At 35.2% G+C, this 21674-nt stretch overlaps 1 protein-coding gene across 1 annotated transcript in view; it reads right to left on the reverse strand.

Annotated features, from left to right (window-relative positions):
- CdGAPr (GTPase-activating protein CdGAPr) overlaps nt 1-21674 on the reverse strand; it is a 142530-nt gene that overhangs the window by 81558 nt on the left and 39298 nt on the right. Inside the window, exon 2 of the mRNA XM_074185792.1 lies at nt 12305-12345. The gene's annotated coding sequence lies outside the window, so the exon portion shown is untranslated. The remainder of the gene's footprint in view (nt 1-12304; nt 12346-21674) is intronic.

A 21674-nucleotide genomic window follows, 5' to 3' on the forward strand; every position in this document is an offset into this window, starting at 1 on the left:
GCACCAATATTTGCATTGATATATTGTTTACACTCTATGATTTTAAAATTAAATTTATGACACTGAACAACTGAGTTGTCTGGATCACCCTGTTATTAGAGCAAGTCAAAGTAAAAATAGTTGTTCTGGCTATCGGGACTGGTGATAGGCGAATTATTATTTAGACGAACATAGCATTTATCAATAACACAATTTATTATAGTTCCAGTATATTTGAAGTATATTTATTATACTTCAAATTTAATTTTATGACTCCTCAGCCAATCATAAAACTCGTTTAGTAAAAATTATCCAATACGAACCGCCAATTCTTTAGTCCACGTGGACTAATTCGTTGCGGCATAATTCCTTTGTATTGGTTTTTTGGCCTTTGACTTCGCCGACACCTTTGAGATTACTATATCGGTTACTTCGACTATAACAACAAAACACAACGACAAACAGAACACGAAAAAGAAAGTTACAGGGTAACCTCGAGGAACTGACGCTAAGTCTTTTCTCGACCCTGTAATTTTCTTTTTCGTGTTTTGTTTGTCGTTGTGTTTTGTTGTTAATAAATTGTGTTATTGATAAAAGCTGCGTTCGTCTAAATAATGATTCACCTATTACCAGTCCCGACATTGGTAAACCCGACGTGATAAGTAAAAATTAAAATAAAATAATTAACATAAAAACCCAAGCAGATGGATATTTTTCAATAATTGTTCAATAATGCAGTTGATAAATTTCTGGTAATACTTATATTGAAAGTTTTTCCACCATTTCATATTCGTATATGATTTTAGAATCAAATTGATGGATAACATTTTTAAAAATTAGATATGTTTTGAATAGAAAAATAGGTATTTGAGTGAATCAGATTTTTTCATCTGGTATAATTTTTTTTCGTAAATCTACAAACCTCCTTGCGAATTCCACTGGGGGACACATTGTATATAAGCTGACTGAATTCACAACATGAAATAGTCCTGCAAATGCAATCAGTCATCCAAATTCCAAAAATATCGATTTGGAACGAACCTCCAGTTTTTCTGTAAACAAATCGTCGCCACACACAATGTAATATCAAAATGTAAACAAATACCCGCAAACCAGAAGCACCGATTTCATCACACAACGTTGCGTCGGAAGCACGATCGATTTTAGACATATTAATTTAATGCTTGAGCGAGAGTACGGCTGGCTAATTTCGCATAAAATTTATGATTGATTGTCTACTAATTGATGAGTGACCTAAATCTGACATTAACGATTCAACACAAACAGTCAAAATATACAGATTTTGAAACAGACAGAACAGATACAGAAATTCTCAGCGAAAATTTCGCTGAGAAAATATTCAAAAAGAATGAAAATTTATAATATTAAAATTCCCAGATCAGTTCTTGGGTATTACGGAATTTACTGCTGCTGATCCTGAAAGGCGATAATCCTTGGATGATTTCAAGAACAATTCTTCGTATGATCATAGGTCCGCAACCGCTTTATTTAAAAGATACATGATGTTGAAACTATTACGCGGTTTCGCAATTCTTCCCCAGTTTGAATTGGTTGACTGTACAAAGTCTTGAGATATCCCCAAAAAAAATCAAGACTCTTCAAGTCTGGAGATCTAGCTGGCCATGACCGTGCTAACTCTGTTAGCACGGCTTATCCAGCGATTTTCTGATTGAGTCGACCGTTACTTGATGAAGATCCATAGTAATTTCAAAAATTATACCTCACGTTTTGATTTCCACAAACTTCATTTGTGTTTGTGGATGTCAAATCGTGAGGTATAGTTTTTAAAAGTATCCAGTGATTTCGAATGTTTTGGTTTAAATATTAGTGTGCTTAGATCACTAAAATAGCAAGTGCACCATCGTGTATAAACCACATGCGATTTCGTATTAAAATAGAAACATCTTCTATCTTCTATCTGATTCTGTTTTCAGTAAAACTAGCTTCGACCGTGAATAAAATTTCTCTGTAAAATAAAGAATTTTCGGTAACTTCTTGGAGAAACCATTGACAGAAATTCGCCCGTAAGGGCACGTTTCGAGGAAGTAGAGGCTGAACCCGTTGAATGTGATAGATACATAATAAATCACCATGCATAATCTTCCATACTAGAATATGGGCGATATTTGAATTATTGTCAACTTGCCTTGCACTTATTTGAGGATTTTTGTCTACTGAATTCAACACAGCTACCTCAGCTGTTGGGGTTCTTGTATTCCGATGTGATTCTTTCAAATTGATCATTTCTGTAGTAGTCCTCCCTTTAGTATGTACCATTTTAACGTTGCTATCAGTTTGAACGTTTATTTATGCAAGTAATTTTCTACAAGAAGTTGTTGAGATAAAATGAATGCATTAATGACCGTTTAGTACCTTTTTTGAAACAAAGTATTAATAATTACCCAACTATGAAACCACCGTTCGATAAACACCTGCTACTCGCAATAAATTGAAACCAACACCTGGTTATAATTTGAGAAGAAATTGACCAATTGCTGGGTAATGTTTCAGCTACCGAACGATAGTCAATATTGCACCTCAGTTAGAAATCGTTTCACATACTCGTATACCACATGTCGTAACAGCAAGTTGGTTTCATTTCTCCTGAAAGGTTATTTTCCTAATAAACGAACTGTAATGAACAGTTATATACATTTTAGTGTGTATTCACAAGTACGAGTATTTGTACAATATGAGTTTCTGAATAAATGTTTCGGTATTCAGAAAATAATAATGAAAACATGTTAATAACCCATTAACAAATAATCATGAAAACATTCGGTGGGTTTTGAAGTTTATTAAAAAAAGTTCCAAAGAAGGAAATATTTACGAAAATCTTGCTTCTGGTGATGATTTATTATAATAAAATAAAATTGGATTTACTGATTGATAAATGATTAGATGTTTCCTTATCACCTAGCTGTTGTATCCATATATGAAAGACAACCCTCAAAGTCTTAACTTGTGAGAGCTAAAAATTAGAAAGAGTTTATACATTTGAAGGTGTGATTCCCATCACAAGAGCATGATAAATGAGTAGTTGCAATAAATTGGGCACGTCTAATTGTCCACAACGGATTCACCTGGAGTCAGGAACCTATATACCCATCACGCGACTAAGGTAGACGAAAGTGTTAAAGATACCATTCAGGCATGCTATGAGGAACTTCTCAGTTTCCGACTTCAGCCCACTCGAGCCGAGAAAAGCGAAGATCAGTTGCTTTCATAAGCTGAGGTGTTCAATGTTGTTGAAGAAGATCCCACGCATAGGCTTCAACTGGCGTAACTGGAGGACCAAAGTGACCTGCGACTTTGATAGGGGTCTTTTGCTGAACGGGTTCCAACTTGTTGACAAAGTTGTGGTCACTGTCGAAAACTAAACCAAGCATTCCTAATTGAAAGTCAATTCGCCCTTCGCAAAAGTTTCATGGCGACAGTTGCCATTTCAGCCAACGGCGAATTATCACCCATACAAGATACTTTCTATCTCAAATATTTGAATAATGCTTGTAGATTACATTATAAATAAATGCCCACACCCAGTATATTATTCAAGAACGAGTTTGCATAGTACCAGTCTTTCATTGATTTCTCTTTCTGATCTTTTTGACTCCACGGTGGAATCACTCTCGAACTCTCGATGTTTGTTGAATGACGGGAATGAGTGATGACAGGAACTGAATTTCAAATAGCCTCGTACAAGTTCAAATCTATTTGCGGAGAGAAAGAAAAAGGCAGAATTCGTAATTGATGATTTAACCGAACCTAGAATCCCAGACAAAAGTTCAATACAAAACAATGAAGTCTATTTTCCAGCGGCGTGCTCGAAACCACATTACTTACAACTCGCTGATTATATTGGTCACCAAATTTACTAATTTGCAAAAACTTTCGATTTACCTGAATGCATAGAATTAGGATACTGACAAATAGGTTGAAACAGTATAGATTAGTGTGGTCTCCAGACTGATAACTGATATTCTCTTCAATATATTCATATTCAATGAAGCTAACAAGCTTTTTCTCTAGAATTAAAGACAAAAAGCAGAACAAAGAAATCAGCTCACACAAAAAATATACAATTGTATTATTATTAGTCTATAAACAAAAATACAGTCAGAAAACTACTTCCTGGAACTACGATTATAAAATAATATTCAACAAAGATTTGTTAAAAGATGTTCACAAAAACTAACTTCGAAGATGTTGCTTTATCTAGCTCATAAATAAATTAATATTTGAGTCATTGTAAACTTCCTGCATAAGGTGGTATTTATGTAATCAGTCAATTTTGACTCACCAAATTAGGATATATCAATTGAAAACACTTTCCCAACACCAGCACAAAAATTATAACATAATGATCTCCTGAGGACGCTAATTTAGTTAGCGAAACGCGCGTCGAGAGACCGTAATTTTTATCTGGTATTGGTAAAGTGTTTTCAATAGATTCATTTTACACCAGAGGTTTCCAGTGAAGAGGAGCAAATAACTATACAAAATTACAGTTTATGTCGTACTGCTGTAGCTTAGGCCTGCCGAGATATACAGAGATATTTCTTAAGGAGCATAAGTGTTTCATTTGGACTCGATGAGTGTTTGTGATGGATTCTGCGACATTGCATACCAGTAACACATGCAGCTCATAAAATGTTATAGAAATAGAAATTTTGAATTCGAATAAGAAACATTCATCTCAACCCTACACAGTACGACCCTGACAAATGCCAACTGGAAAACAACTATTTCCGTGTACAATACCACAAAGGTCATTGAAATAACTATTCGAGTGATCACCTTCAGCCTGGTTCTTTCCCGTTTGGGGCTTTATTCACAAAATGGCTCTCTTACCACTTCCCTGTAATCAGAACAGATTGTCTAAGCTAGTCGAGTCCCGGACACACTGTCGTCTAATTTGGAGTAATATTCTGAAACAGGGTGATTCAACTGAATTCAGAGGGATGATTAAAAAAAAGTGGTATAATAAACAACAATTAGGTGGTAGGGCGATTAAGAAGCTCTATTAAAACTGGACTCCTGCCGCCCTGTCGATAGTTGTCAGAGTATCGAATCTTGTTAGGAGTTGCTCGTTCACATCAAGCGACGGGCAACCTTACTTCGAATTTAAGCAATCTGTCAAAATAGTATTTTCTTTTTTTATTCTAAATTTTTTGCTTTTGAAAGTGATAAGTTTTTAACGCATATCATTTCTTTCTTTTCTTTTTCTTATTTTATTTCTAAACATGACAGAGCTAACCTGATTTCATCAGAAATAGAAAAACAATTTTCAACAAAATTACTCTCATTGAAAATGTTCAAGATGATGGTTATTCCGAAAATTTTGTAAATAAAATATTTTTTAAATAGAACATTTTGAAAAAATGAAAAACATCACCCATTACTACTACATCTACAACAACCCCTTTTAATTAATGTTACTTTACTTCCCTGGTTTATCTGAAAAGATAAGACGAACCGACTCTAAATTCGATGTTCGAACCGTTTTCAAAACTCAAATGATCTGGAGATCTACATTAACTGAAATAAAACCGACAAATGAGAAAAAAAAAAATCAACAAAAGTTCAGAATGTTCCGTGCATACTGGTGAGACATTAAGACTTTTTAGAATAAGGAAATCGGAACACAAGAATAACATAAGAAACCGATTGTTTGAAGGAACTTGACAATGTTTCATGGTGCATTTCATTAGTTCTGACTTCCATTGTCTTATGTGATATAAAATGATTTGAAATCCCTGAAAGAATCAATAAAATTGAAAAGATTGGCTAAAAAATAATAATGAATAAAAGAGAAATGAAACTTTCTATGTTTTTCACCACTTTTATTTGTAACTAACGTTACTGCAGTTTCGTCCTATACGGACATTTTCAAACTTATGCAATAAACTAACAATGATTCATTACATTCGCCATTATATACCACCCCTGTAGGTACTAATAGCAATAGAGGTACTTGATTTGATTGAGTACCTGAATTTACAGTTCACAATGCGGATGTGCCAATTCAAAAACCGGCGAGTAAACTAAATCGATTTGATCATTCAACAGGTTGCACCCGCAATGTTTATGCTTGTGGATTTCCAAGAATTCTAAATAATTGAGTTTGCAACCCTTCCTGGCATAGTGCAGAATTTCCGTATCGTTTAGATTCGGAAACTTGTGGTTGCATGCCAAGGAATGGTTTCAGCATACCGTTTTTGGAAATTTCGGCCACATTGTCCCACATAAACACTATTACACTTCGGACACTTAAGCATATAAACTCCAGATTTTTCTAACTTGTCGACCTCATCTTTGGCATCAATTTATTAAAAAAATAATAATTATATCAAGCAAAAAAACTGAAATTACAATGAAATAAAATACAAGCAACAATAATTAAAACTAAAATCAAAAGATTTCAAGCCAAGTTACTTCAAGACGTCTCGATTGTTAGTATCCACAATCGTCTTTGGGTATGACTGAACTTATTCCTCCGATAGCTGACTATTTATAGGGCATTCGAGTGCTTTCACCTATCCCCTCTTCCTTCTCGCCGCTTCATAAGTTCAGTCATCGCCCGAAGACGATTGTGGATACTAACAATCGAAACGTCGTGAAGTACCCTGGCTTGAAATCTTTCAATTTTAATTTTCATTTCTCGTTTGTTGCTTGTATTTTATTTCATTGTAATTTTAGTTTTTTTTGCTTAATATAATAGTTATTATTTTTTTGGCTAATCTTTTTAATGTTATTGATTCTTTCAGGGATTTCAAATCATTTTATATCATATTAGACAATGGAAATCCGAACTAATGAAATAGAAGAAACCGAGATACATGATAAATTGAGAACGTTCAAATTCTAATGACAGAATCCCACGAAACAAAAAACTCAAAGAAACAGCTTGTTAACGTTAACTGTAAATGAGAATAAGGCATCATGTTCAAATAATTTGTATCCAACACCTGTGCTCTGTGCTGAGAACTGAAGCTAAACTGGCCGTATAAAATCGGTGTTACGGTAGTTGCACACACATCAATACCAATATATCGGCCGATTTTATACTGGTCGTCCAAAATCGGTGTTACGGTAGTTGCACACACACCGATTTTGGCCGGCCAGTATAAAATCGGCCGATATTTTATTGGTAGCGGGTGCTTACATACTCACCGAATTTTTATCGGTCAAACAATCAGTTGCTTTGTTGTCGTAATTAGCACGCCCTACCAAAACGAAGTTAATGCGTAGAAACTACAATTTCACCGAGCATTCGAGACTGGAATGGTCATGTACGGCACTACTTCCCGGTACTGCCAGCGATACAGTGGCAGTGGACGGCTGCTCACCGACATTTTACCAATGACGATCACCGATCGGCTTGTGTGCCAGGTCCCGTTCCCACATGTGGTTCACTATTGGAATTTGGACGACCGGTACAAAGTCGGCCGTCCAAAATCGGTGTGTGTGCAACTAGCGTTACTGACAAATATTATTGGAGTTTTTTCCCAACACCAAACCGTTATTTTAACACCTCGACACGTGTTTCGATCTCCTAGTGATCATCTTCAATAGGAAAATCAAACTGTTTCGATCTTCAGTTTGATCTTCCTCTTGAAAATGATCACTTGGTGATCGAAACACGTGTCGAGATGTTGAAATAACGGTTTGGCGTTGGGAAAAACTGCAGTAATATTCATTACTACACCAAAGGATCCAAACAGTGCATCACAAATATTACTGACAAAAGTTGGACAAATCATTATATGAATTTCATTAAAACGCAGTTTCTGGCCAAACTTAATAATTTGTCCATATTAGATTCATCTAAAAAAAATTTTTTTTTATTTCAGCTGATAGAAAAATGGGTTTGTTACGCACCTGACATTCGCCTGGTATTGTTAACGGGTAATCACCATACAATTACCTCTTTCTGACCGATCGGTCGTAAGACTCCCAGACAATGCGTATAACATCCAGGCAGACTTTCGATTGGACTTTTTTTTTTTTGCCAAACCGATCGAATGTCTATAGTTGCCTCTAAAAGTCGCTGTTCTTCAGTTTTATAATAAGTCATGAGCAATTCGGTGCCAGTTAAGAAAAGTATTACAACGCCTACTTACGAATCATAGAAAGGAGGTGAAATTAGGACATGTACGGATTAGGAAGATGTCATTGTTGAAATATATTGTTCACGGTTGAATAAAATACTACATTTAATTTACGTTATGTTGGAGGGTCTATAATGTATAACAATTTAATAAAAATGATATCAAAAGGTAGTAATTAACGTCAAAAAATATTTGTTTTATACTAGTACGCCCTCGATAGCCACACAAATATATCCTTTCACTATAATATTGACCCTAAAGCAGCTGTGTGGGTACCAGAATCTTTGGAACGGGGCTGGTTTAGAAAATGGGCCGATAAGAAATATATAAAGAACTGGAACTCACACCGGCAAACCTTTGAAGGGACAGCCTAAAAAAAGAACTGAAGAATTGCTTCAACAAGACGGATTGGATAGGGAATTACAGGGTTACTTACTAGATATTGCCCATTTAGAGGACACCATACGCACTGGATAAGAGGCATGGAATGTACGTCAATTCAAATTATACCCAGACGAATATAACAAACACCCAACAGACCTTTGCAGACCTCACAGAAAAAAATGTTGGAATAGGTGTCGTGAACAGAGGGCAGAAAAATGCAATGAGCACATGAGGCTGCAGAGTTTTCCTTAGCCTCAAAAAATGGACAAGTCAAACGGCTCCCAAGTAGAGGGAGAAGAAACACTTCGATATATCCTTGTCCTAGGTAATCACATACAATAAGTGTTGCTACGAAGAAAATGCGAAATGGAAAAGAAAAGTAAAACACTGGGTGGTATGAATGAAAAGAAACAATATTTTCCTTGAAAAATATGAAAGAGCTGCTTTAATTTGATTGAATAATAAAAAGTGAAGAAATATCTTCACTCCAGAAGGAGAAAACTGAAATTAAAGAAAAGGAAGGTGCGTGGATCGATTCCTTTCATATGGAAGGATGTTCTCGAAAGGTTGTTCCGGACTTCCTCACAAGCTGAATATGCAACTTTCAACAGTCCATAGAAAGGGGACACAGTACGCAAGTAGTTGTTTTAAACGTTGCTATCAATTGAGATATTACTTTTGCAATAGTTTAGTTCATGAATTTAAAGTGATTTTATAAGTTTGTCCTTTCAATGAAGAATATACCTTTTTTGTCACTGATATTGATGGAGCGCCTAAGATTTATACCTCGGAATCCAGGAGCAGTTAATTATACTTTATATGAACTTTTGAAATGTGCTGTTAACAATACATAAAAAATAAGTTTTTATGAGATCTTGGTTTTTTGATTATTCGATAAAATAATTATTGATTTTCAGAGTTTGCTTTGATTTTCATAAATTTGAAGTTATATAGTTGAAAAGAAGATCAATTACAAACTTGGGCCACAAGGGACTGCAGGTATAACGGTAAGAGGTGGGTGTAATTACACAAGGCAAAACAGTACCTTTCCCTAACAGATTCATATAGTCGAAGTAACCTGTATTATGAATAGTTAAAGCTATCGGCATCTCAAAGGCAAAAAAAACCAATACAGAGAAATAATGCTGCTACCAACTAGTCCACATGGACTGAGGAATTGGCGGTTCGTATTAGATAATTTTTGCTAACTGAGTTTTATAATTTGTTGAAGAGTCATAAAATCAAATTTGAAGTCATGTTACGGTGACGAATAGCACGTGGCGATAAGTATCGCCGTTGTGTCGTCAATGTTCAGTTCAGGAACTGATCGCGATTTTATTGTTGAAATTCGATATTGGTTCAGTTATAATTACTTGAAATTTTTGTTATCTGTTTAAAATGTGACGACCTTGTACAAGTAATAATAGTAATAACGAGTGTGATAACGCAGACTTTTTCCTGTGTAGTGATTCCAATAGCGTTGGTGCACAATGTGAAAAAGAGATACCAGTGAATAAGATTCGGAGGCATTTGAATATTGAAACACAGAGAGTATTTTTCAATGTATTATCAATTATGAATACTCAATCGTATATTTTAAAATAAATTAATGGTAAAAGTTTGTTACACAGCCTCGTATCAAAATCGGATCTAGTTTTCAATTAAGCTCCAGGCTAGCAGAAATTGTAAAACAAGCGGAATATAAATGCTGAAATCTGCTTTTGCCGAAAGAGCGGATGGACTATCTCAGTATTTAAATGCTCGCGAATTTGTCTACGTGCATTCAGTTCGCAGACAAAAATATATCAATAAAGGATATATTGATGCTTTAAAAAACTACATCAGCATGTCCTCCACCAAATAAAAAACTTCGAAAGGTTCATTCAACTGATTGGAAAAGTAGGTGTTTTTTATGTGAAAATGAAGCAGATCAGACCCAGAGAGAGAAACAAATTATTATAATTTTTTCGCTGTAACTCGTTATTTTTTGCGAAATATGAATGAATCAACATTAAAGTTACTATCATTATTAATTAGGTATAAAATAAAAATTTTTGCTGTAAACATTTTTTCTTGTCCTTCTCGTCATTCTTGTTAAAAATTGTTGTAATCAAGATTTGAGCTTTTAACAATGCAGTCCAACAGTTTTCATTCCATCCTTTCAAAATAAGGCTAGTTCAGAAACTAAACGAAGATGATCCTGATCGTCGGCTTCAGTTTTGTGAGGTGTTCAGTAAGAAATTTACCAATAACCCAAACCTATTATACAATACATGTTTTTCAGACGAAAGTTCTTCCATGTTGAATGGTGAAGTGAATAGATATAATTGTCGTTACTGGAGCCATGTGAATCCTCATTTGGTGATGGGAACACATAAACAAACTCCATAAAAATTGAATGACTGGGCCTGCATTCTTGGTAATCATATTGTTGGAACATTCTTTATTGAAGGTAATCTCGATGGATACACATAGATACTCGAATCTATTACAAGACTGTGCAGATCCTATTATTACAAAAATTTTAGAAAATGATAATAATTTAGTGGAAAATGAAATAACATTCCAACAAGATGGTGCACTCCCACATTTTTATGTTTGGGTGAGACAGTTTTTGGACGAACGTATTCCAATGCGTTGGAGCGATAGAAGGGGTCTAGTTGAGTGGGCAGTTAGATGACCTGATCTCACACCGATGGACTTTTTTCTGTAGGGACATCTGAAGTCGCAGTGTACTCTACTAAGCCTACAAATCTAGGAGACCTGCGACAGAGAATTGTTCGGGAATGCCGATTGCTGACTCCGCACATCTTGAATAATGTACGGAACGCTTTCGAGAGTAGACTGTATTATTGTATGGTACTAAGTGGAGGTCATTTTGAACAATTTATCCGTTGATTTTGTTTCCACTGATATTATTTGTTGTTGATTTTCTCATTAAAATGAACGACAGCAAATTTTCTGGTTCTTCTTGAATAAAACGTTCATCATTTAATTTCTCAATAACGAATGAACCAATTTCGAATAAAATTACAGAGGTGTTAGAGGGACAAAAGAACTTTCAAATTATGTATCACTTGACCTCCCATGCCATTTAAAAAAATAGAGGGGGGGTAGTTGCTAACCGCAGGAGGGTGAAGTTTCGGGTATGATTTCCATATCAGAATAAGTCCCCCTAGAAATAAAAATTGAAGTGTTCTTTGAAATTTTCGATTACACGTCCGTTTCTGACTTACAGGGGGAGTCAAGTTTTTGTTGGAACGCCCTGTACAGTTTCAAGTGTTAAAGAAATTACCTTCAGTATTTTGATATTTCGCCACATGCATTATTGTGGGAAAATAGTGTTTCTGGTAAACAACCCACGAATAAAAAGTAACAGTTAATGCAACCTAGTACCTCATAGGTGTAACAAAAAATTATACTTTCTACTCCCGAATTGTACCAAGAAAAAACCCCAACATATTCATTCATTCGTGGGTTTGGTTCAAATCTCGAAACATTTTATAGCGTATCGATCTGTCTTTTAACGTTTTCGGGTTAACTAAAGAGCAACTTCATTATTTATTTATTTTTTTCGTCAGTGAAAAGTTGGAATTGATATTCTGAAAAGGATGCAGATACTAAAATTACTTCTAAATGAACATCATGAACATCAAAGTCCTGAATAATGCGCTATTTACTATCACTGCATTTACAATCTATCAGAGGTACAACCCTAAAGTCATAGCTGTATCAAAAGTCACAAATATGTAAAAGAAGGATTGAAAAATTGATTAACTGACAAAAGTTGTTATTCATAATTCACTTACGTTTCATTTTCTTTGGAGCAACATGGGTTTCCCAGGATATCCTGAAAGAAAAAAATAACTACATATAATATCATTCTCATTGAAGAAGCGATGAGACCTTGAGATAAATTATATAAATTACTCTCAAGGTACCATAAGTGACCTATCGTGGGCATGCGTTTGAGTAACGGTTATTTCAACTAAAACCGCCATGCCACGTTAATATCTGCTAGCTTTTTTTTTTCTCAAGTGTACGTAACGTGGCAGACCTAATTATTCCATAAACCAACTTGTTCCATTTGAATTAAAAAAAGTTACTGTTTCGCTGTTCACAGCTTGAAACAAATGAATGGACTCTAATTATTATATAGGTTCTGAAATCCTAGCAGACTGGATTGAAACAATCAACACAAAAAATATATAGCATAAATCGGTGTTGCGTAAATGATAAAAAATGCGGTTTGGTATTCCAATTAAACGCTAACATGATAATGTAATGATATCCATTGAATTTGTATCCATTTGTACAATATACAATAAAATAATTTGAGTTACTTGTAAAACACGTATAATGTGAAGATTATTCAGAATCAAGGTTACCATCATTATTTAACAACCCTGCATTTTTATTATGAAAAATTGCGTTCCGTCAAATTCTCCGAAATTTTGTCAAATTGTAAAATTCGACCTTATGATCAGGTATCCATATGACTAGTTTTCGAAATCCGAGATTCTGAAGTTGATAGATGCACATTACTTTTCTGCGAATATCTCAAAAAAGTGTTCCAAATATTGAAAATATTCGTAAAACTCTAACCACCATCACCAGCAACAACAAAAAAGAGTGGTAAATAAAACGTTGGTTGAGAGAGAACGACGTAACTGTGAATCTGAGAATCTTCCTGAGGAACTCAATCAGATAAAGAATGCCTTCAAAGGGAATGGGTATAACGAAGGAAAATTCGAGCGGGCCATACGACCCAAGAGACAGAACGCATAAAAATCCCAGCTAGGCGGGTCAAGGGGATAGCTTTCCTTCCCTATGTTAAAAATGTTACAGATCGGATTGGTTGAATCTTAGAGAAACACGATGTGAAACCAATAGTTAGGCAAACACTGACTAAGGTCAGCTAAGGACACCAGAGAACCTTTAGCAACACCCGGTATCTGTATCTGTAGAATAGGGAGTGTGAGTGTAGGACCACAGCACATATGTGACTCATTGTATATCCTTCCGAGGAGTTGTCCTCGGAGTTGTCCGCCAGGAAGGCAGACAGGTCACTGGGACACATCTCCTTTATATCGGCAGGTGTTGGCCAAGACTCGCCGAACACACACTCTCTCATTGACCATAACTCCGGACACTTGCATAGGACATGCCTGACAGTTTCATCTTCCTGTTCAAAAATACTGTATAGAGGTGTGTCCACTAGACCCATATTATGGAGGTGTTTCTTCAGTTGACAGTTGGCAGTCAGAAATCCTACTGTTAAGCGTAGATTTTTCCTGGTCATCGCCAGATATTTCTTCGGCGCCAGCTTCCCAGGGTCGCCCAGGGTGATCCTGGCAAGATTGCAACCTTTGATTTCATCCCATCTCTTTAGGGATTGAGCATGGGTGTAACGTTTGGCTAGTTCCGCAATTGTCGAAGTCAGAGGTGCCACTGGGTCCTAAAATTCTTACTCCAGCCGCTTTCTTGGCTAAAGAGTCGGCAGTGGGATTATCTTTACTCCTGTCGTGTCCTTTAATCCACCTCAGGATAATGGGCACAACAGGAGTAAAGGTAATCGCATTGCTGACTCTTTAACCAAGGAGGCGGCTGGATTTAGAGTTCCGCGATATAGTGGACTCCTTGTAGCTGCGTGTCGGAACCATGAAAATAAGTGCACATTATCTCATTCGAAGATACAGTGTAACCCGATAAAACTCAAAATTACTATCCGAGAGTATAAAGAGACGTAATAGAAATTCAAAAACACAGGGATAATTTCAATAGAAAAGAGGTGGCAATTAACATTAATAAAATCTGGCTACCTGTCCGTGAAGGTACACAAACAAGCCCAGGTAATCCAATTGAGAGAAACCAAGCCACGTCCACTAATAATAATATAAAACGAGAGTCAAATACCTGCGTCGTAGTTAATGTGTTCGGTACAACGAGAACAACAACTCGAGCATCAACTTGTTGGACACTGCGACCGTTTCCACATCGCTTTTGATAATGTTTACCGCAGCGGTAGATGAAACGTCAGGCATAAAAACCTGCAGACCACGGCCTAAAAACCCGGAAAATACCTTTCACACAATTATCTCCGGCCATGAAAGTTTACATTTATTGATCAGTCTCTTTTTTTCTTTAAATTGTGTATAACTTTTATTGAACAATTTTTTGCGCAATTTTGTTGAAATCGTAAATTACGTCATGTGAAATATCGAATCGAATGGCTCCTCAATTAATTTGAGGCGAAGCGAATTCATGTGAAATGGCACTTGTTAACTAGATTAATATAAACGCCACCGATTCCTGTAAATGATCGATGGCGTCATGTTCATGTTCGAAACCCCAGTAGAATGTTACATAGGTCAGTATCATTTGCTTTGAAATGTAAGTGTATTCTATAATAACAGTTCTCACGCACCGTCCCAGAGACAACATGCCATACAAACATTGTTGCTCGTTGAGTCATCAATAGACATCAACATTGAAGCTTTAAGGCGACACGTTTGTGCATTATCGAACGTTGTTTGTGTATGGCCGGCCAACTCTTTAATCATTCTTTCGTATAGCGTTATAATTACACGCCAATGATACTTTGCTTGAGAATATGTGCCGTCGGGGAATATAGAACAATCAGTAACTTAGCATTACCAATTTCAAGCCATATTTATTGGATCATAATTTCAGGCAAGTTGACCTACTTATGTAGGTTATACATTTTTTTGGCCCTGAGATCAAATATATCTCAGTTCCATACCACCAATACACGAAGAACTTTGAAAAAAAATTCTAGGAACTAGGTATGAAGGTGATTTTTAAAACAAGTCATACGCTACGAAGCCTTTTAGGCAATCCAAAAGACAGTCGAGAATTTGGAAAAGTCTGGAATTTACTTAATTGAATGTAAGGACTGCGATGCAAAATATTCTGGACAGACAAAAAGATTTATTAAAATAAGATATAAGGAATACTTAGCACATTTAAAATATGGAAGACCTGAAAAATCAGCAGTCGCTAATCATATATTTTGCAACAAAACCATTCCATAGACTTTAGTTCATTAAGATTAGTTAGACAAGTTAACAACATGCATCTAGATACCTATACGAGAGTGTAGAAATAAGTAAATATACTAATATTATGAATACCGATGGTGGACCAATACCTAATAGTATACTTTATAGCTAGTTAAAATAATATTTTAATTATTAGGTTTACCTGACTATTACATAAGGACATATTGTGAAATTAATTTAAGACACTTAAGAAGCAGGTACCTAGAAGAGGTATCTATGATATAAATAAGGATAACATTGTAAGCATGTTTACTTTGATCTTCCTCTTGAAGATGGTCACTTGGTGATCGAAATACGTGTGTGTCAAAGTGCTTCTTGTAACTCAATTCTTCTCAATCTGTTTGGTTCATTTAGTGCCTCAGTACTAAAGGTAATATGTAATGCACCATTTTGTAGCTGTGGCCATTTTGAATTTGCATCTTTTTCAAAGTATACTACTATTCTATTAGTCGAGTCCTGTCATTTGATACCCAGATGGCTGCGGCCATCTTGAATTTGTATCTTTTTGAAAGTGTACTACTATTTTACTAGTGAGGCCCTGTCATCTGATACCCATATTCAGATAGTTGTGAAGCAATATGTAATCCGCCATTGTCATCAGAACTGAATGTGTGTACCAAATTTCAGATCGATCTGTCAACGGGAAAGGGATCAAACTTCAATTACTAAATTTGACCCAAACAAACAGGGCAAGCTAAATAAAACCGTTTAAAAAGAAATATCTTTGATACATCTTAGTACAAAACAAGCTCCTCCAAGGAGTCTCGAAACGAGTGATATTGAAACCAATAAGTGATTTTTTTTTACTTTAAACAACTTTAAAATTATCGCTAGAAACCATTGATGCGAAATCTACGATTGATCGTGATAAGGATAGCAGATTCAACTCAGTTTCAATTTTTCAAACAATAACTGGAAACGACTATTGCGAATTTTTCAATGACGCTTCCTAGTTAAGAAAATATTTTCAATTCAAGTCCACATATCGATTTTCTGTATTTTAGCAAATAATTCTCCTACCCTTAATGACGAATTGATTTCCAATATTTCGACTTACAGTTACTTGTGAAAAATCATTATATATTACGTTTTCTCAATTATTTCCTGAACTATTAATTTTATAGAAAAATCAGAAATATAATTTTCATAAATATATTAATGTGATGGAATTGACTGATGATGAAAATCCATAACGTATGCAAATAACTCGTAAATACGTCTGAGGAAACATTTTATAGTGAAACATGTGTTGTCATTTTGAAAACTTTTCAGCGAAAATCTCACAATAAAGCGTTACTTCAATATTCCATAAATGTATTCAATATAATAATAATAATATCGTCTATTATACATTAAATACATTTATGCATAAAAGGAAAAGGTTTAGACAAAGTCTTCCACCCTCCAAAAAATTATACAGTGAGTGTAAGAAAATAATTATAAAAATACTTATTTACTATCATAACAATGATAAAGAAGGAAAAAAAATAGATCATATAGTTGCTAATAACTCTTAATATTCGTAACATTATTTTGGTCAATTTAAAAATTTCATTGCATTACCGTACATTGAATTTTTTCAATTAGCACTGAGCAGTAAGCATCTGTGATTTTATTTCTTTTTTAAATCGATGAATATTATGATTAAAAAGTGGTAAAATTTCATTCAGATAAGGGGCTATATAAGAAAAACATCCTTGAAATTTGAAAGTACGATGCCTAGGTATGTTGAAGGAGTTAATTCTCAAATTGACCATATGTATGTCAGAATGCCTGCTTGATAAACTATATAAATAACTAGGTGTTTTAGTTTGAAGCAACTTGAACAAAAAAAAATTATCAAATATTGGACTCTGTACCTGATATTCAGTTCCTTCATTTTTAACAAAAATGGTGTGACATGTTCACCATATGGTATACAGCATCGATTCGCATGCTGTATACAATGCAATACAATAAAATGCATGCAAGCATTTTGTATACGTTGTAACTTCTGTTTGTTATATTGCGGCAAAAAATAGTAATACACCGAACAACAATACTCGATATGGGGGTAAATAAGAGTTTTAACTAACCTGAGTTTCATTTCTTCTGATAACTGATACTTGAATTTGGATAGCGATTTGAGTTTGAAGAATGATACTTTGAAAATGTTCGTTACATGTTCGTGGAAAGACAAAGAGCTATCTATGGTTACGCCAAGATTTTTAGCACTGTCTACCCAGTCAATGTCTGCGTTATCGAGAGTGAGCCTAAAGTTACACTGAGTTTCAACTATTTGTCTTTGAGAACCTATGCATAAGGCCAAAGTTTTATTTGGATTGATGTTCAGTCCATGATTCTCCGAGTAAAGGAATGTTTTGTACAAATCTGTGTTTATATTGGCCACGCAACTTTCTGTATCGGTGTTATGAGAAGACAAATATAACTGTATATCACATGCGTATAGATGTACTTGACAATCTGATAAGAAAGTGGGGTAATCAAAAATAAACACTAAAAACATCAAGGGTCCTAAAATACTCCCCTGCGGTACACCTGAGATTGTTTATTTTAGGGATGACCATGAGTAATCATTCAGTTTGACCCTCTGTGACCGGTCTGTGAGATAGCTGGTCATCCATTTAAGAGAAATATCATCGAATCCTATGAACTTGAGCTTGCTGATGAGTAAATCGAAATTTACTAAATCGAAAGCTTTATTTTGATCAAGCAGTACTAAAATGGTGACTTTTGATTGATCCCTGAATCTCGCAAGATCGTCAATTACTTTCAAGAGGGCAGTCTGTGTTCCGTGTTTTTTGCGGAACCCAGATTGCTCGTACGGGAGTATTCGATTTTCTTCAAGAAAAGCTCTTACTTGACGGGAAACATTTTTCTCGAATATTTTAGAGAATGAGGGCAGAATGCTGATAGGGCGTAGATCACTGAACGTGGTAGATGCATTCTTTTTCGGAATTGGAATTATATTAGCAACCTTCCAAACATCTGGAAAAATACCCTATCTGAGGGACTCGTTGAAAATATGTTTAACTTCATCAATACAATGTGGTATCACTAAAGAAATCATCTTGATATTTCCATTGTCAATACCTAAAGCACGTTTAAAAAATAGTCATTGATTTCTTCAGGTCTACTTAGTTTAATTGGCAGGCTATTGGTTTGCGAGGATGATTTTGTAGTAACACCCCAATCTGCAAGATTTCTCCATGTCGTTTTTGAATTGTTTTTATTTTTGTTCAAAACAAATTGTATATATGCTGTTTTTTCACGTTTTACTGCGTCACGGGTTTTCATCATCAATTTGATAAGTTATATACGGGGATGCTTTTTGTTTTCTGTTTACAGTGAAAATTGGAGCATGTTTATCAAAAAGCATAATGATGCATTCGTTAAGAAAATTCACTTTGGAATTAATATCTTGCATAGTCACAATATCACCCCATGGTAAGTTAGCAGCATCTTGAGAAAAAAGTTCATGATTGAAATTCTTGAAATTTCTATAAAAAAATCTAGTTATCATAAGTATCTTCACCTTCGAAATCAATATCGCAAAATACCATCAGGTGATCAGTTATACCATTCATATCAATTGTATTAGAATTTCTTACCATTACTTCTTTACTAATGCAAATGACATCAATCAGAGATTCAGAAATTGTTATCCGGGTAAAATTTTCTACAATTTGATTCATATCGAAAATAGAGCAGTGAATAGTTGAGTGTCGCGAGAATCACAGTTTAACAAATTAATATTGATATCACCAACTAACACCACAGCTGATGTTTCCAAATACACTCGTTTCAGTACATCACCTAACTCCTACATATAGTCCTCTACATTTGTTCCTGGTGGGCGATAAACAACTCCAGAGGCTACTTTTTGTTTGTTTATATTGAATATAATCCATAGCTGCTCTAGACCATTTGCCGAATAGAACATACTCCACCACCTCTAGCATCACGGTCCATACGTATCAAGTTGGAGTTAGGTATAGTAACAAATTTATCTGGATATTCTGGAGCGAGCCATGTTTCCGTGACTCCAATTATTGGAATTTTGTTATTATTGATAGAGTCTTTGAAATCACCAAAACAATTATTCAAAGAACGAATTTTCACGTGACCGAATCTTAAATTGAGTTTTTTGATTTACTGATAGAAGGAACGCCATAAACATATTTGATGTATATGTTGTCGTCGCCATTTTGTTTTCGTTCATTAAATTGCAAGAGAACCTTTTTCAAATATTCACGTTGAAGAATTGTCTTATCGGTACTAATCTGAACATTGAAATTGAAATTTTTAGTTTGTTCATTTTTCAATATCATATAGACGTTTTCTCGTCTATACAGAATTACTTTCAGGGGTCGTGGTTGAACACCTCTTCTTCCAATCCTGAACGTGTTTATATCTTCAGTATTCACTGACGGGGCAATAGCTCCAATTATATCTTTGGCATTTTTCATATCGGAGTCTTGGCCACCATCCTTCATCATCATACAAACGAAACATTAAAATACATTTTGATATTTTGAGTCGTACTATCCACATTGTTGGAAAGGAAGACTTTATTTTTTTTTTTAAATCAAACTTTTGCCAGTACCATTATATAGGGTCTTCCAACAGGGACTTCCAAACTTTGAAAATTAATAACGGCCATCTTGTTGCACCTACATTCAACAACTTGTGAAAATAATAAAATTGTTTTATTATCCTACCTTCTATTTGCAATGTGGTGGACAAATCTGAGTTCACTGGTTCAGTATACGATCAACCAACAACTGTGCGTCGACGAAACGCAAGATATGCCGAAAACATCGCCGCTGCCTGTGAGAGTGTTCAGGATAATCTGAAGTAGTCCATTTCGCTTGGCTCACAAGAACTCGGCCATTCGCAGACCATAACTTAGCGAATTTTGCGCCGTGACTTGGGCCTGCACCTGTACAAAATTCAACTGACCCAGGAACTGAAAGTAAACGACCATAGACAGGGACGAGTGTTCGCTGAATGGGCTCTGGAGCAGTTGGCAACTGACCATAATCAGCAATGAGGCCCATTTCTGGATGAATTGGTACGTGAATAAATAAAATTGTCGAATTTGGGAGATACCAATCCACATAAGCATTCAACGCATCCCGAAAAAGTCACTGTTAGGTGTGGATTTTGGGCTGGCGGCATCATCGTTCCATATTTCTTCGAGAACGACGTTGTCCAGGCCACCGAGATCGTGCGATTTGACTCCGTTAGACTTTTTCTCGTGGGTTTTTCAAGTCGCAGTTGTATGCAAATAAGCCACAAACCATAGCTGACTTCAAAGCCATCATAATCTATGCTATCGGTCAAATTCGGATGCGCTCCACCCAGAGAAGCCGTGGCGGACATTTGAACGATGTTATATTCCACACATAATGGCATCAATAGTTCTTTCGAACACTAAAAAATTTCGATGACATGTCACACATTTTGTTTTATTTGAATTCAAAGATACAAGCAACGGCCCTGAAAGTATCATAAAACAAGATTTAATAATGTGTGCCATATTCACAAAGAAAACAGCGGCTCATCAAAGACAATGCCAAAACGTGTCCCGTTTCATATAACAAAAATGAAAATATGTTAATACTTAGACTGCTCAAGATAGGAAAGGAAAACAGCCAGTGCTGTAACAAACAATTTTTTCAATACATAATGCGTTGAAAGAGGACTTACTCATGCAGAACAGACTCTTCCACACGTTTATGAACATCGTACGGCGAAATTAAAATTAGCTGCTGAACCAAGAACAGGATGCATCAATTTTAAACAAAACTGTCAACTTCCGGAACAACTTTGTAATATCAAAATGCTTTCAATTTTAATTTATTTTTTTATATTTTCTAAACACATATTTTATATTCCGTCGTAAATATTCGGAAGCAGCTAATGGCATGTGAAATTAAAGAATTGGTGAAGGATTTACCACGTGAAAAATAAAGAGAAAATGCGATCTTGGAGAGTCAATGACTCTAAAGTCTGTTCAATATAAACAATTTGTTATAAATAGCGTATCTTCATTTCTGGAATGTCATAAAATTTGGTTATGCGACTGACATAG

This window comes from Leptinotarsa decemlineata, unplaced genomic scaffold (assembly GCF_025532065.1).
Source record: "Leptinotarsa decemlineata unplaced genomic scaffold, Ldec_3_MD MMD2_tig00078346_RagTag_RagTag, whole genome shotgun sequence".
Taxonomy (NCBI): domain Eukaryota; kingdom Metazoa; phylum Arthropoda; class Insecta; order Coleoptera; family Chrysomelidae; genus Leptinotarsa; species Leptinotarsa decemlineata.